Here is a 17,754-nt window from a genome sequence, read left to right as displayed (position 1 = left end):
AATCACAATACATACGACAATACATATATATAAAATAACAGACAATAAAAGAATTGTATCCTATTTTAAAACAATACTACTAGACTAGACAGACCCTTCCGTCAATTGTTCAGCACACGCATGGCTTGCGGAAAAAAACTCTTACGATGTCTAGAGGTTTTTACAGGACAGCACTCTATAGCGCCGCCTGACGGAAGCATTTGGAACAGGGAACAACCTGGATGTGACTGATCCCTTACGATATTACTTGCCCACTTCCTCACCCTAGATAGGTACAAATCCTGATTGGGAGGGAGACCTACCCCAATAATCCTTTCCACTGTTACCACAACCCTGTGGAGCCTAAGCCTATCTATCCCACTTGCTGAACCACACCAGTCTATAACCAAAGAATGGAACACAGACTCTATTATAGCAGAATAAAAAAGAATCAGGAACTCTCGAGAGAGATTAAATTTTTAAGCTGCCACAAAAAATATAATCTTTGCTGGGCTTTTTGACAATGGCATCAATATTGGGCCCCCACTTAAGGTCTCGTGAAATAGTAGACCCCAAAAACTTAAAAGGAGTCCACCATTGATACAACATTCCCAGCTATCTTAAGAGGACACATTGGAGCTGAACACCTCCTAAAGTCCACAACCATCTCTACTGTTTTAAGCGGATTTAACTCCAAATTGTTCCTACAGCACCACGGGGCCAACTGGTCCACCTCTATTCTATATGCGGACTCATCCCCGTCCTTGATTAAACCACTAACAGTGGTGTCATCCACAAATTTCATATATGTCACGGATTGCTCACCAGCGATGCAGTCGTTGGTATACAGAGAGAAAAGCATGGGGGAAAGGACACACCCTTGGGGGGCCCCTGTGCTGGTCCTGCGTACACTTGAAGGGACATCCTATGCTTTCACATACTGCTTCCTATCTGTCAAGAAATCTACAATCCATTCGCAGGTAGATACTGGAACCCCCAAATTCAACAATTTGGAGTACAATATCCCTGGGACAATTGTATTGAACGCCGAACTGAAATCTATGAACAGGAACCTCTCTTAGGTACCAGGCAGGTCAAGATGTTCCAAAATATGATGCAGCCCCATATTGACCGCATCCTCAACTGACCTATTCGCCCGATAGTATATCTACAAGGAATCCAAGCGAGGACCTACTGTCACTTTCAGATGATTCAGCACTAGACGTTCAAACGTTTTCACGACCACAGACGTCAAAGCGATTGGTCTGAAGTAATTTAAAACCGAAATAGCAGATTTCTTAGGTGCAGGAATGATAGCGAAACACTTAAAACAAGAGGGAACCACACACAATTCCAAAGTTCTATTAAAGATCCGTGTGAAAACGGGGGCAAAATGCACAGCACAGCATTTCAAGACAGATGGTGATACGCCATCCGGACCGGGGGCCTTCCTGGGCTTTTACCATCCGAATAACTCAACCACCTCCGTCTGACCTACCTGCAATCTAATAGAACAACTCCTAGTCTCCCAACAGAGCAGTTGTAAAAGGATGAATAATAAAATTAGATTCAGGTGTTTCAAACCTGCAGTAAAAAATATTCAACTTGTCGGCCAATTTCTGTCTCATAACAGCGTGGCTAGGTTGTTTCTTATAATTTATAATAACCTGCATGCCTCTCCACACAGACACAGGATCATTGTCTGAGAAATCATTTATCAGGTTATCAGTAAAGCATTTCTTAGCAGCCCTGATCTCCCTAGTCAAAGTGTTTCAGGCCTGCTTATACAAGGCCCTATGCCCGCTGCCATAAACCTTCTCCTTGGCTGATGCAGTTGCCTAAGCTTAGGAGTAAACCACGGTTTATTGTTGCTAAAAATACGGATTTTGATGGTACACAGAAATTCTCATTGAATCTAATATATGATGACACAATATCAGTTAAATCATCCAAATCAGTGGCTGCATCCTCAAAAACACCCCAATTTAGACACCGACACAATTTTAACAGTTTACCAAAACATATTCAAGCAACAATTAAATAATGTATATGATTTTAAAGTGCAGACTATCAGCTTTAATTTGAGGGTATTCACATCTGAATTGGAGGAAGGGTTTAGGAATTACACCTGTCTAATATGTAGTCCCCTCTTTTTTAAGGGACCAAAATTAATTGGCCTACTGTCTCAAAAGCTGTTTCATGGACAGGGGTGGGCTTTAGACATGTCCTCTTGCATCTCTGCAAACCTATGGAGTCGCGGGTGCGAACGCAGCAAGCATACCCGTTGGCGGGTGCGCAAATCGCACCATGCGTGCCGCGATTTGACGCACGAACGGCAAAGATGCAAGAGGACACATCTGTATTCCTTACTTGTTTCTTAATCAATTGAGCAGGCACAATGTCTAGAGTTGATTCCAAGTGTGGCATTTGCATTAGGTAGCTGTTGCTGTGAATCCACAACATGCGGTCACAAGAGCTCTCAGTGCAAATGACACAGGCCATCCTTAGGCTGCAAATCCATCAGAGAGATAGCGAGAAACTGGAGCGGCCAAATCAACAGTTTGGTACATTCTGAGAAAAAAAGAACGTACTGGCGAGCTCACCAACACAAAAAGACCTGGACGTCAACGGAAGACCAACAGTGGTGGATGATCACTGGATCCTTTCCATGATAAAGAAAAACACCTTCACAGCTGTCTAGGAGGTCGGCATATCATAATCCAAGTCTACCATAGAGCAAAGTCTTCATGAAAACAAATACATAGAGAATTCACCATTCATAAGCCTCAAGAATAAAAAGACCAGACTAGACTGTGTCCCCCCCCAAAAGAAACATCTAAAAAAAAAAGCCAGCCCAGTTCTGGAGCAGCAGTCATTGGACAGATGAAACTAAGATCAACCTGTAGTAGAATGATGGGATGAAAAAAGTTTGGAGAAGGCTTGGCTCATGATCCAAAGCATACCTCATCATCTGTAAAGCATGGTGGAGGCAGTGTGATGGCATGGGCATGAATGGCTTGAAATGGCACTGGGTCACTACTAGTGTTTCTTGATGATGTGACAGAAGATAGAACAGCTGGATGAATTCTGAAGTGTACAGGGATATACTGTCTGATCAGATTCAGCAAAATTCAGCAAAGCTGATTGGACGGTGCTTCATAGTGCAGATGGACAATGACCTAAAACATACTGTGAAAGCAATGTTTGAGTTAATCATCTGATCTCAACCCAATCAAGCATGCATTTCACTTGCTGACATCAAAACTAAAGGCAGAAGACTTATGATCAAATAACGTAACAAAGAAGAAAGCCATCAGTTTGTGATGTCCATGGGTTTCAGATGTCAGTCATTGTCTGCAAAGGATACTCAACAAAGTAAAAATTTATATTTTATTTATGATTATGGTAATTTGTCCAATTACATTTGAGCCCCTGAAAATAGGGGACTGTGTATAAAAGTTGTTGCAATTCCTAAATGTTTTATACAACATTTTTTTTTCAACCCCTTGAATTAAAGCTGAACGCCTGCACTTCAATTGCTTCTCCATTGTCAAATCCACTGTGGTGGCATACAGAGCCAAAACTATGATAATGGTGTCAGTGTCCAAATATATATGGACTTAACTGTACTTACCTGTTCCCCAGCATGCCAGGCTTCTCCTGCTCCACTGCGAATGAGTCAGCTTTTAATTTTGTTTAATTACTTTTAACTGCGAATGCGCAATTTTACCGGACCCTCTAACCGTGCATGAGCAAAAAATTAATATTGTTCTTGGAAAAAAAATATATTATTTTACAGATTATTTTCAAAATTAAATAAAGACTTTGCAATCCCATATCGACCTGAAATATTGATACGGGACAGCCAATTGGCTATTCTTAAAATTAAAAAGTAAATAACCTAGTACATATGCTGGAGAGTATTTGGTGGGGTGAGGGGTGGCAGAGGAGTGAAAAGAAGTTGGTGGAGGGAGTGCAGTGGGGAGAACCTGGCAGGAGGAGAGCAGAGTAAGTGGTGAAAACCAGAAAGGAGGATTGAGTGGTGATAAATGGGAAGGAGGGGAATTGGAGTGGTGTTAACCGGGAAGGAGGGAGATTGGAGTGGTGAGAACTGGGAAGGAGGGGGATTGGTTTAGTGAGAACCAGGAAGGAGGGGGATTGGTTTAGTGAGAACCGAGAAGGAAGGGGATTGGTTTAGTATGAACCGAGAAGGTGGGCGACTGGAGTGGTGAGAACTGGGAAGAAGGGGGATCAGAGTGGTGAGAACTGGGAAGGAGGGGGATTGGAGTGGTGATAACTGGGAAGGAGGAAGATTGGAGTTGTGAGAACTGGGAAGGAGGAGGATTGGAGTTGTGAGAACCGGGAAGGAGGAGGATTGGAGTGGTGGGAACTGGGAAGGAGGGGGATTGGAGTGGTGGGAACCGGGAAGAGGGGGATTGGAGTGGTGAGAACTGGGAAGGAAGGGGATTGGAGTGGTGGGAACCGGGAAGGAGGGGGATTGGAGTGGTGAGAACTGGGAAGGAAGGGGATTAGAGTGGTGGGAACTGGGAAGGAGGGGGATTGGAGTGGTGGGAACCAGAAAGAGGGGGATTGGAGTGATGACAACAGGGAATAAGGGGAACTTTCAGGGACATGTTTGTAATGCCACCTGTATATTCATGATCATCAGACATGGTTAGTTCCTGATAGTAGCGTATCTAGGGGGTCAAGAAGGGCACGTGCTCTGGGTGCCATCGGACCGGCGGCGCGTGAGTGGTGGGGGGGGAGCGCCACCAGCCACAGTCCAAGACACTGGTTTCAAGTCAGCGGTCCGCACTACACAGTAACAGACACCGCCGGTTGTGGTACCACCATGTGGTTGTGAGTGTATGTTTTGGCAGTCAATGAGAGTCAGAGATTCTCATTGGCTTCTGCATCCACAGCCAGAGCAGGGCTGGAGCTCACTCATGAGCTCCGCCCTCCGGTTCTCATAGTGGATGATGGGAGAGACGGCAAGACATCTCTGCCATAGTGCAGAGTGGGCTGGGAGGACAGAGGAGCAGACGGCAGCGGGCACAGTGTTTTTTTCGTGTGTGTGTGTGTTTGTCCTATATATGTAAGGGGCACTGGCACTGCATTGGGGGACTTCTACTTGGTCACTGCATAGGTGGGCCACTACGGGGGCATTGCATAGGGGGGACTACTACTTGGGACACTATATAAGAGGCAATGCATAGGGTGGACTACTACTGGGGGCACTATATAAGAGGCACTAGTGGGGGCACTATATAAGAGGCACTACTGGGGGCACTGCATAGGGTGGACCACTTACTGGAGGCACTCCATAGGGGGGACTACTACTGGGGGCACTGCATAGGGGGACCACTACTGGGGGCACTGCATTGGGGGACCACTACTGGGGGCACTGTATAAGCAGCACTGCATAGTGGGGACCACCATTGGGGGCACTGCATAGGGGGGGGGCTGCTATTGGAGGCACTGTATAAGGGAGACCACTACTAGGTGCACTATATAAGTGGCACTACTAAGGGCACTGCACAGGGTGGACCACTGCTGGGGACACTGCATTGGGGGACTACTACTGGGGGCACTGCATAGGGGAGACTACTACTGGGGGCACTATATAAGGGGCACTGCATAGGGGGGACTACTACTGGGGGGGCACTATATAAGGGGCACTGCATAGGTGGGACCATTACTGGGGGCACTGTATAAGGGGGACCACTACTAGGGGCACTGCATAGGGGGGACCACTACTGAGGGCACTGTATAAGGGGAACTACTGGGAGCACTGCATAGGGGGACCACTACTGGGGGAACTGTTTAAGGGGTACAACTTTGGGGTACTGCATAGGGGGGACCACTACTGGGGGCACTTTATAAGGGGCACTACTTGTGGGGACCACTACTGGGGGCACTGTATAAGGGGCATTATTGGGGGACTGTATAAGTGGCACTGTATAAGGGGCACTGTATAAGAGTGCATTAATGGGGGCACTGTATAAGGGTGCACTACAGGGGGCACTATAATGGGCACTACTACTGGGGGCACTGCATAAGGGGCACTGCTACTGGAGACATTGCATAAGGGGCACTACTACTGGGGGCACTTTATAATGGGTACTACTACAGGGAGCACTGCAAATTGCATAAGGGGCACTACTACTAGGGGCATATGGAATGAAAGGAATGCTCCCAGAGTGATGAGAAATGGTGGTGTGTCATGTTGACACGACCCCACATTCCAGTGACCACGCCCACTTTTTCCACGCGTGCACACACTTGGGTGGGGTGGGGGCTCAGTTTTTTAACTTGCCCTGGGCTCCAAATACCCTAGTTACACCACTGGTTCCTGATGACCTCCGTATCCCACACCTGGCATGTACAGGGCTATAGCACAATAGTTAATGCAGCGACTCATTTGTAAATGGAGCTAATTTTCCACTGCATTAAATTATTAGCAATAAGTATCACAACAATATTCCTTTGTACAGTTACAATCATGTGCATGATATTGGGGATGCTGAGGGCTGCACACAGCTATACCCTCCCCACAATGTAATACTGAAGCAGCCAGGATTTCAGGTCTCAGGTGGGGCATTATTTCAAGAGAATTCATAGATCTAAAAATAAATGTGAAAATAGTAAAACAATACGTAACTTTCCAGAAACTCGTGGATGTTTGTGGATTCTCACACTTGACATAAAGATCAAATGCAGACATTGTATGCTAAATTTAACTGTGGGTCACGTTAGAAAATGACTGTATTCCAGACTGGGATGTGTATTGTCCATGTATGTATTGTGTTTTTTTTTTTGTTTCTTTTTTTTTTTTTTACAAAGAACACAACTTTTAGGCAGATAATAAACTTATTACAGTACATTTCAATACTCTTTGGGGGCAAATTAGTTTATATATTAAGGGCAGTATTCAATTAGTTTTATACCAGCATAAAAGTTTCGCCTGCCGGACTTTTAGCCGACATCACGTGTTTTGGACGCGGAACCTTAGCGCGCGCGTCCCCGCTTACCGCCGTAAGTGGGGACGCGCCCGTGGGGGGCCCGTGTGCACCGCACATCCTGCACCCATATTATTTAAATCTTACTTCTCCGAGGTCCCGCGCTGGGTGTCAGCACTGAACAAAAAGCCGGAAAAATGTCCGCCGCTGCCATTTTTCCGCCGTTTTGCGCATGCGCAGTAGACTCCGGGCACACTTTAGTGCCCAGAGTATCCTAATGCTCCGGTGGCCAGACAGCCGCGTCAGTCGGCTGCCGGCCGCCGCGAAGAGAGGAGGGGACCTCGGACGGGGAATGCACACAGGCCCACTCCTCTGTAAAAACTCCCCTGGCTTTAGGGTAACGTTCCAAACATGCTGCAAGCCAAATATAGCTGCCAAGTAATAGTGATGGTGCCACCACTGGGGCCCCTGCACCCTGGGCGGCATCACTGCTCGCACACCATTAGTTATGGCCCGGATACCCCAAACCAACATTGGGGGGGAACATTTGCTTAGCAAAGTAACAGAAAGATAAAAGATAAAGGAGACTGAGATATGTTACATAGTATAATATGTGAAGTGAGGATAGTGGTGTGTTACTGCGGCCGGAATTGGGCACTACTGTTACGTTTTTCAATCATTTTATTAATGACCTTGTAGATAGTTAAAATGTATCAATTTACACTAAGTTATGTACAGTATGAGTTTTATGCTCATTACCAGGGGTTTCATGCTCTTTGCCAGGGGTCTCATGCTAGTTGCCAGGGGTCTCATGCTCTGGGTTTCATGCTCGTTGTCAGGTGTTCCATGCTCGTTGCCAGGGGTTTTATGCTAGTTGCCAGGGGTTTCATGCTTGTTTTCATGGGTGTCATGCTCGTCAGGGGTCTCATGCTCTGGGTTTCATGCTCATTGCCAGGGGTTTCATGTTCGTTGCCAGGGGTTTCATGCTAGTTGCCAGGGGCTTCATGCTCGTTGCCAGGGGTTTCATGCTTGTTGTCAGGTGTTCCATGCTCGTTGCCAGGGGTCTCATGCTCTGGGTTTCATGCTCATTGCCAGGGGTTTCATGGGAGAAGATGCAGCTTTTTACCACTTCTCCTGGCAGCGCCAGCGCTCCCGGCATTTCCGGTAAATGCTATGTGCTATGCGCTGGCCTAACAGATAAAAGAGGTCCAGTAGGACCTCTAGCATCTGTCTCCTCCTAGGCGGCGGCCATTTTTGGAGGGCCGTTTTCAGCAGATTCCATGCGGACAGCCAGTCCGCATGGAATCTGCAGCCCCCAAGCCACCATGGGGTCCGCGGGGTCTGAGTCAGCCCTTCAACACCCCCTCAAATCCGGAGCCCGATGCACGTGCACCTCTAGCCCCCCCCCATAGTTGCGGCCCTGCTTACCTACGTTCAGTATGCCGAGTGTTGAGATTTAGGCGTGTGGCTTATGATAGGCATCTAAATAATGATGCCTATCATTAGTCCCATGCCGGGATTTCACTTTCAGGAAGCCGGAGGTCGGTATGTCGACCCAGGGCTTCCTGACTACATCCCCCTACAAATGAGTACAATTAGGGAAAAGTGAGTTTGAAAAGGATTTGGGAATACAAGTTATCAGAAATCAATATGTGTGAATATACTGTAGGTGAGATCCACACACAGGTTAGTCTGACCAGCATTTTGTACAAGGCGATATCAACTGTGAATGGAGGAAGGGTTCTTTACTGTAAGTGTAGCGACACTGTGGAATTACATCACACAATTCTTACAAGAAATAGCATATGTGACTAAAGAGTAGAGGAAATTATTGGGGTGTATGATTCATGGAACTCATTCAATTGCTGTGTCAGGAACAGGAGATATTTACTTTTTCCCTTGCGAGGCCAAATGTCACAGGGAATTATGCTTTTTCATTCTCAGTCTAGATCAACACAATAAAATATATACAGTCAGGTGCATAAATATTGGGACATTGACAGAATTTTCATATTTTGGCCTCTATTCACCACCACAATGGCTTTGAAATTAAACAAACAAGATGTGCTTTAACTGCAGACTTTCAGATTTAATTTGAGGGTAATTACATCCAAATCAGGTGAACAGTGTAGGAATTACAATGGTTTCTATATGTGCCTCCCAATTTTTAAGGGGCCAAAAGTAATGGGACTATCAGCTCAAAAGCTATTTCATGGACAGGTGTGGGCTATTCCCTCATTATTTCATTATCAATTAAGCAGGTATAAGGTCTGAAGTTGATTCTAGGTGTGACATTTGCATTTGGAATCAGTTGCTGTCGACTCTCAATATGAGATCCAAAGAGCTGTCACTATCAGTGAAGCAAGCCATCATTAGGCTGAAAAATCAAAACAAACCCATCAGAGAGATAGCAAAAACATTAGGTGTGGCCAAATCAACTGTTTGGAACATTCTTAAAAAGAAAGAACGCACTGGAGAGCTCAGCAACACCAAAAGACCCAGAAGACCGCGGAAAACAACTGTGGTGGATGACAGAAGAATTATTTCCCTGGTGAAGAAAAACCCCTTCACAACAGCTGGCCAAATCAAGAACACTCTCCAGGAGGTAGGTGTATATGTGTCAAAGTCAACAATCAAGAGAAGACTTCACAAGAGTGAATATAGAGGGTTCAACACAAGATGTAAACCATTGGTGAGCCACAAAAACAGGAAGACCAGATTAGAGTTTGCCAAACAACATCTAAAAAAGCCATTACAGTTCTGGAACAACATCCTATGGACAGATGAGACAAAGATCAACTTGTACCAGAGTGATGGGAAGAGAAGAGTATGGAGAAGGAAAGGAACTGCTCATTATCCAAAACATACCACCTCATCAGTGAAGCATGGTAGTGGTAGTGTCATGGCGTGGGCATGTATGGCTGCCAATGGAACTGGTTCCCTTGTATTTATTGATGATGTGACTGCTGACAAAAGCAGCAGAATGAATTCTGAAGTGTTTTGGGCAATATTATATGCTCATATTCAGTCAAATGCTTCAGAACTCATTGGACGGCGCTTCTCAGTGCAGATGGACAATGACCCGAAGCATACTGCAAAAGCAACCAAAGAGTTTTTTAAGGCTAAAAAGTGGAATGTTATGCAATGGCCAAGTCAATCCCCTGACCTGAATCCGATTGAGCATGCATTTCACTTGAAGAAGACAAAACTGAAGGGAAAATGCCCCAAGAACAAGCAGGAACTGAAGACATTTGCAGTAGAGGCCTGGCAGAGCATCACCAGGGATGAAACCCAGCGTCTGGTGATGTCTATGCGTTCCAGACTTCAGGGTGTAATTGCCTGCAAAGGATTTGCAACAAAGTATTAAAAAGTGAAAGTTAGATTTAGGATTGTTTAGTTTGTCCCATTACTTTTGGCCCCTTAAAAAGTGTGAGGCACATATAGAAACCGTTGTAATTCCAACACCGTTCACCTGATTTGGAAGTAATTACCCTCAAATTAAATCTGAACGTCTCGATAGAGAATCCGACATCAGGGCTCGTCGAGTGTAGGGCAGACCGCTGTGATAGCGGTCTGCCCTACACAGAACAAACACACAGCCGCCAGCGGCAGCTGTGTGTTTGTTACAGCAGCCAATGAGAGTCACACAGACTCTCATTGGCTGCTGAACGGAGGGAGCCGGCTGGAGCTCACTCAGGAGCTCTGTCTTCCGGCTCCCTTCTCGTCGCGTGGCAGCAGAGCGGACGGCGGCTGGAGTGGGGATACAGGTAAGTTTTTTTTTATGTGTGTGTATGGGGGCCTGCTAATGGGAGGCATACTACTGGGGGCCTGCTAATGGGGGGCATACTACTGGGGGGCCTGCTAATGAGGGGGCATACTACTGGGGTGGCATTCTACTGGGGTGGCATACTACTGGGGGGCATACTACTGGGGGCCTGCTTTTGGGGGAATACTACTGGGGGCCTGCTAATGGGGGGCATACTATTGGGTGCCTGCTAATGGGGAGCATACTACTGGGGGGGCCTGCTAATGGGGGGCATACTACTGGGGTGGCATACTACTGGGGGTCTGCTAATGGGGGGCATACTACTGGGGGCCTGCTTTTGGGGGCATACTATTGGGGGCCTACTAATGGGGAGCATACTACTGGGGGTGCCTGCTAATGGGGGGCATACTACTGGGGGCCTGCTAATGCAGGGGCATACTACTGGGGGGGCCTGCTAATGGGGGGCATACTACTGGGGGGGCATACTACTAGGGGGGCCTGCTAATGGGGGGCATACTACTTGGTGGGCATACTACTGGGGACCAGCTAATGGGGGGCATACTACTGGGGGCACTGCATAGGGGGCCCTACTACTAAGGGGACTGCATAGGGGGCACCACTACTGGGGGCATTGTGTAAGGGACACCACTGCTGGGGGCATTGTGTAAGGAACACTATTGCTGTGGGCATTGTATAAGTGGCACTACTACTGTGGGCATTGTATAAGGGGCATTACTACTGTGGGCTTTGTGTATAAGGGTCACTACTGTGGGCATTGTGTAAAAGGGTCACTACTGTGGGCATTGCGTAAAAGGGTCAGCACTGTGGGCATTATGTAAAAGAGTCACTACTGTGGGCATTGTGTAAAAGGGGCACTACTGTGTGTCATAACATAAATAAGAGACACTACTTATATGGTGTAATGTGAATCAGGGGCACTATGGACCTGATTCAGACCCGGTCGCAAGCGCTGTGCGCTCGCAACCGGGTCGATGGTGGGCCAGTGCGCATGCGCGAGACCCGGATAGCGCCGGGCACTCAGTCGCTCCGGGTCTCGCAACAAAGGGAGCGAGCTGTCGATGTTGAGTGATAGCTCGCCCCCTTTGGTGGGTGCGCCGGGGGAGTGTATATATACACACACACACATATATACACACACACATATATATAATATAAATATATACACACACACACAAGGGTGAGTAAAAAATTATCCGCACTCCATTTATATTAAAACTTCTGTTGGCCACACTGTCTGATCAGCGCTTTCCGTACTAGGTCGCCGTCTCCCCAGTCTCTGCTGTGCAGGTTTGATCGTGTTACGTCAGTTAATTTGTGACTGCAGTGCAAGAAAGAATGGCTGCCCCACTTGTGATTTGCACAAAAGAAGAGCTGCGTGCAGTGATTCATTTTTTGTGGTCTGAGGGTGCGTCTGGTGCCGATATTTATCGAAGACTTTGTGGACAGTATGGAGAAAGTGTTTTGTCGTGAAGAAGTGTGTATGAATGGATAGAGAAGTTCAAAGAAGGTCGCACAAGTGTCAGCCATGAAGAAGGAGCCGGACGCCCGTCCACATCCACCACTGATGAGAACAATGAGCGTGCACGTGGACTGATTCTGCTGGAAATACGAGTGACAGTGGATTATGTTGCAAATCATTTGCCGATCAGCCATGGCTCTGCCTATGCAATAAACCATGACAGATTTGGGTTTCGAAAGATTTGTGCGAGATGGGTACAGAAACAACTCACGGAAGAGCACAAACAGAATGGTTTGGACATCTGCAAACAAAATCTGAATATATGAATATACATACATACATACACACACACACATATATATGTTTTCCTTTAAATTATGATTTGATAAAACATTTGCAATACATTTTGTCCAAACGTATTTTGGTCATTTACTATACACCGTGAAAGGGTCTATTTATGTGTCCACATTTACGTAGGCTTCTGCTCAATGACGGCCACTGGGAAATACGTTTACAATACAAATCTTAAAATTGCTGTTGCTTTGACACAAAAAATAAGCATTCATTGAGGCCCTGCAGTAAAAATTTGCCTCACGCCACCGTGATCATATTATTATTATCCTTTATTAATATGGCGCCACAAGTGTTCCGCAGCGCCTTACAAAGTATCATACTAAATAATCATGGAATAATAGGCTACATTCTCACGAAGATTCAGTTGGACCCTAAAAAAAAGATGCCTAAAATGAGCAGATCTACAACAGATTCTTTTATCATTGAAATTGATCACATTCATTTGCCCCAGGTGGGGGCAGATATACCTGTCTAAGCACAAGCGCCCTGATGTTGCTGAGACATCTGAGTAGCATAAAGCTGCATACACACACAACGATTTAGTTAATGAACGATTTTAGTAAACGATTTTTTCCCTTGAAAAAATTTACTAAAATCGTTTACTAAAGTTGTTCATTTACTAAATGTAATGAACGATTTTTTAGAACTACAAACGATTTTTGCATATTAACTTACTGAAAATCGTTCAGTTGACAAGTCTGACTGAACTACAAATTACAAAGTACAAACTACAAACGTGAACGCGCATGAACGATAATCGTTCATCGTTTGACTCAGAAAGTGAACGATTTTTTCAAACAATTATCGTTAAACGATATTGTTTAACGATAATCGTTCAAAAAATCGTTGTGTGTGTATGCACCTTGAGAGGTTCTGGTATGTTGCATGCACCGAGTAACTTTGCACGCTGGCGCCGGACGAACGCAGGGGACGACGGCTGCAATAAATGAAATACAGTGCAGAGAAATATTACAACAGTTGAATTGGGGATATTAGAGTTGACACACAGATGAATAGTTACCTCGTTATGAGCGGGGGCAGCACTTAATTCTCCCTCAGCCTGCCATTAATCTTGTCAGCCCCTGTACTAAACCTCTGCAGGGAAACTGCCAAGGGACCCTCACTAATGTGGCTGGCAGCTGGGATCTGAGGATCAATAATTCTCCTACACGCAGCCCTTGTGCTGGCTAGTGCAGAGCGAGTGCTGGCTTCACCAAAACATCAATGTGTTCTGCTAAACAGAACATTGTACAAATACAGCCACAGTCCCATTTCAAAGTACATTTGACAAAGGTCATATATAACCTTTTTGTAGTGTGTAACCAATCAAATCATCAGATTGCTCACAGTGGTCTTTCAGAGTGTTAGGATTTCTTGGGAGGCTGTCCACTGGTGTGACTGGATAAATGTGCCCATACACGGTACGATAAAGCAGCCGATCCGACGGATTGGTACGATTTGGCTGCTCTATCGTACCGCGTATGGGCATGATATCGGACAGAGCGCGCACCTGTGGTGTCGTACATCGCACCCCAGATCTTACTGCAGGTTTAGTCGATCTGGGGGTGTGATGTGCGATCCCATGCAGTGCTATGCGGGTGGGGGAGGGGGGAGCTGGCATATCGGGCAGGCGGCCAACCAGACGCACCATGTGTGTGGGGACCGCCCGATATGTCGGACATCGGATCCCCCATCACGTTGCACGCTGTATATCGCACCATGTATGGCCAGCTTAAGTATTAACATGGATGTATTTTATAGAGGCGGTGCCATGATGTGAGGAAGGGACTGGAGGCAGCAGGAAGCCACAGACAGTGAGGTAGATAGCAGTAGATAGTAGGAGGGTCAGGGTCCTCCAACAGCACAGGGTAGTGATGTGAGGCTCCCGTCACACTGATACAGATCACTTGTGGTGTTAAAGGATATGAAGCCAAGTTCACACATCCACCTTGACTGATTTAAGGCGACCAGGAACAACTGAATGAAAATCATAGAAAGGAAAAAGGAAGAGAAATGCTTGAAACACAGAAAACACCTAACTAAATTTACAGGTGATCCCAGTGTTTTATTGGGGATCTAAATGCCGACCGCCGGCTTCCTGACTGTCAAATCCCGGCAAAGTACTAATGACAGGCGTTGAAAACCCGACGCCTGTCTTTAGACCTACGCCAGGAGCCTGACACCCGGCATACCGAACGAAGGTAAGCCGGGCGCTGGGCACGGACAGCCGCGCGGGGGGGGGGGGGGTTAGGTTTTAGGGCTCCCGGGGGGACTTAGGGTTAGGCACCTCCCCCAGAGGGTTAGGTTTAGGCTAGGGGAAGGGGGGTTAGGCACCCCCGGGGGCAGGTTAGGGTTAGGCACCCCCTGGGAGACTTAGGTTTAGGCTGCGGGGACGGGGGGGGTTTAGGTTCAGGCACTTGGGGGGGAGGTTAGGGTTAGGCACCCCTAAGGGAGGGTTAAGGGGGAAAATAGGGTTAGTTAAACTTACCTTATTAGCAATCGGGATCTTCACCCCTGCCGGGCTTCCGCTGTTGGGATTTGGCCGGCGGTATTACCTACTACACCCTTTTATTGTGCTAAATAGTTGGTTCCAGTTGAATACTGTTTGGATATGGTGAACGCTGCATAAAAAGAGAATATACATAAAAGTTCTCAGTTATCCAGTGCACTCATACTCACTTTCAGTTCTCAGTTATCCAATACACTCATACTCACTTTCAGTTCTCAGTTATCCAGTGCACTCATACTCACTTTCAGTTCTCAGTTATCCAGTGCACTCATACTCGCTTTCAGTTCTCAGTTATCCAATGCACTCATACTCACTTTCAGTTCTCAGTTATCCAATGCACTCATACTCACTTTCAGTTCTCAGTTAACCATGTGCACTCATACTCACTTTCAGTTCTCAGTTATCCAATGCACTCATACTCACTTTCAGTTCTCAGTTAACCATGTGCACTCATACTCACTTTCAGTTCTCAGTTAACCATGTGCACTCATACGGACGGCTCTCTAGGCTGCAGGGTGTAACACTGAGGGAGTCACGTGATAGCAGCTCGTCACAGAGGGAACTTAGGGGGCCATAATTAATTGCCCTACGGAAACTCAGATGTAGTCTGCAAGAGGGGACCAGAGAGCTTTGAGCTTACTTCCAGAGCAAAATAAAGGATTGATTAACTAAAATGAATCTAACAACACTACATGGTCACTGTGGCTTGTATTATGGGTAGACAGACAAACAGGCATATGATGCCCATTCTACTATTGTAAATAAAATGCAATAGCAACATAAATATCAACAAATGAAAAGGGAAATAAATTCTGGCTGAGCTAGTTACACAGATGGGACATTGGTTGTCCAGCCACAACAGATATTGGCAAGGGTGTCCCAAATATGACTTGGTAGGCACAAGTTCCCAGCTGTTCTAGTTGGCAGGATTACAGATATGTGATAGACTACGGCTCCTGGTCATAGCAGCTACTGAGAAGCAGCAAAGTGTTATACCAAATATTATAGGTCTTCTACACCTAGGCAAGCATGGGATTAGTTATTGCTTAGCTTGTCACTTATGCATTTGTAACGAGGTGGCTGATAGGTGGAGTCGGAGAAATCACAGACGAAGATACTCACCTGGTCCCAAAGTCAGCGGGGAAATAGACCGGCGCAGGATTACCGAAGATCACAGAAGGTTGTGGCGTTTTCCTGCTTGGGGGGAGATGGAATCAGTAGGGATTCATGAGCTGTAAGAATTAGACGAGTCAAGGTGATAAGAATACTTTTGGTAAGAGCCTTTTATGTCTGTGCTGTCCCTTTCTTTCTTTTTTCCAGATGCAAGTGGGCCTTAGACACTGGTGTAAGGTCACAGATTTCTACAGGGTGCGCAAGTAACGATAGGTAATAACAGGGGATCTGAGCCCAAAAGAGCAGGTGATGATTTTCCACGTAGTCCCGTGAACAAATTTCTTTCCATTCTTCTTGTTGTTTTTTTGGGGTGTTTGGTTGGGCATTATGGACAAAAAGCAGGGGCAGTTCTCACTCTTTCCTTACAGATAGGGTTTTGTGGGATTCAGTGCATGGAATCAGTATTGTAATGCCTCCGGATCTATTCTCGGCAGACCACATGCTGAAGCCGGAAGCCCAAACAGTGAAGATCCTGACTAGGGCTGGTAAGTACCCTAACCTTTCGCTCTCCCCCCTCTAACCCTCCGTTAGTGGTGCCTAACCCTAACCCCCCATTCCCGCACCCTAAACCCCTAATCCCAGGGAGTGCCTAACCCTCACCTCCCCCCATGGTGCCTAACACTAACCCCCCCCCCTTTCCATAGCCTAACCCTCCCCGGGGAATGGCTAGCCCTTAGTCCCCCCGGGAGATGCCTAAACCTAACCATCCCCCCACATGTCTAACAGCTAGAAAGCCCCAACTTACCTTCGTTCGGGATGCCGGGCATTGGGATCCCTTTGGCTAACAGCTAGAATGCTCCGGCTTACCTTTGTTCGAGATTTCAGCGTGGGTCTAAAGATAGGAGTCGGGATTTAGACACCTATCTTTAGTCCATGGCCTAGCTTCCAAATCCCCTGTGCACCCACCGCGTCACACGGTCAGGACAGGAAAGTATTTCATGGGGTTCCGCTAACTGTATTTGAGGTGATCACCCCCCAGGGACCCCTCTAACCACACTTAACACTTTTATTTGGTTAAATGTCTTGTATTGTAACTGCTAGAGGTGAATTTCAAATTTCTCCATAGACAAGGCACTAAGACTATTTGCTAAATGTCAAACGGCTAATTGCCACTGTTGCACTACAACTCCCAGCATTGACGAAGACTACTTTTAACCTTTTTTTTATTACTTTTTTTCTTATTTAGTGGTTTTATTTAGAAATTTAACAGCATTCATTACAGTTCTTAACTTAATTTTTGTGTTATTTTTTTTTTACATGGAATTCGTACTTGTAATTATACTAATATATGCTGTACCTTGATTTGTTTTTGCTTATTTCAGTTTGTTAAAGCTTAAACTTGTATTCCTGTGAATTTATTATGCATACTTAATGGCATTTTTGTGGAAAGAACCCGTTCTATGCTAGCACCAGTCATGCAAAGTTAATTTCGAATAGAACTATTAAATTTTCTTGAAACACCTTGACATACTTTCAATCTTTAGGGCAGGGCCCTCTAAACGTTGGCCTGCGGTCAAACACTGGCTGCCATCTG

Source organism: Taudactylus pleione, unplaced genomic scaffold, assembly GCF_031769625.1.
Source record: "Taudactylus pleione unplaced genomic scaffold, aTauple2 ptg000502l, whole genome shotgun sequence".
NCBI classification, from domain to species: Eukaryota; Metazoa; Chordata; class Amphibia; order Anura; family Myobatrachidae; genus Taudactylus; species Taudactylus pleione.
The sequence above is the reverse complement of the archived record's forward strand: the minus strand, read 5'-3'. Positions refer to the sequence as shown.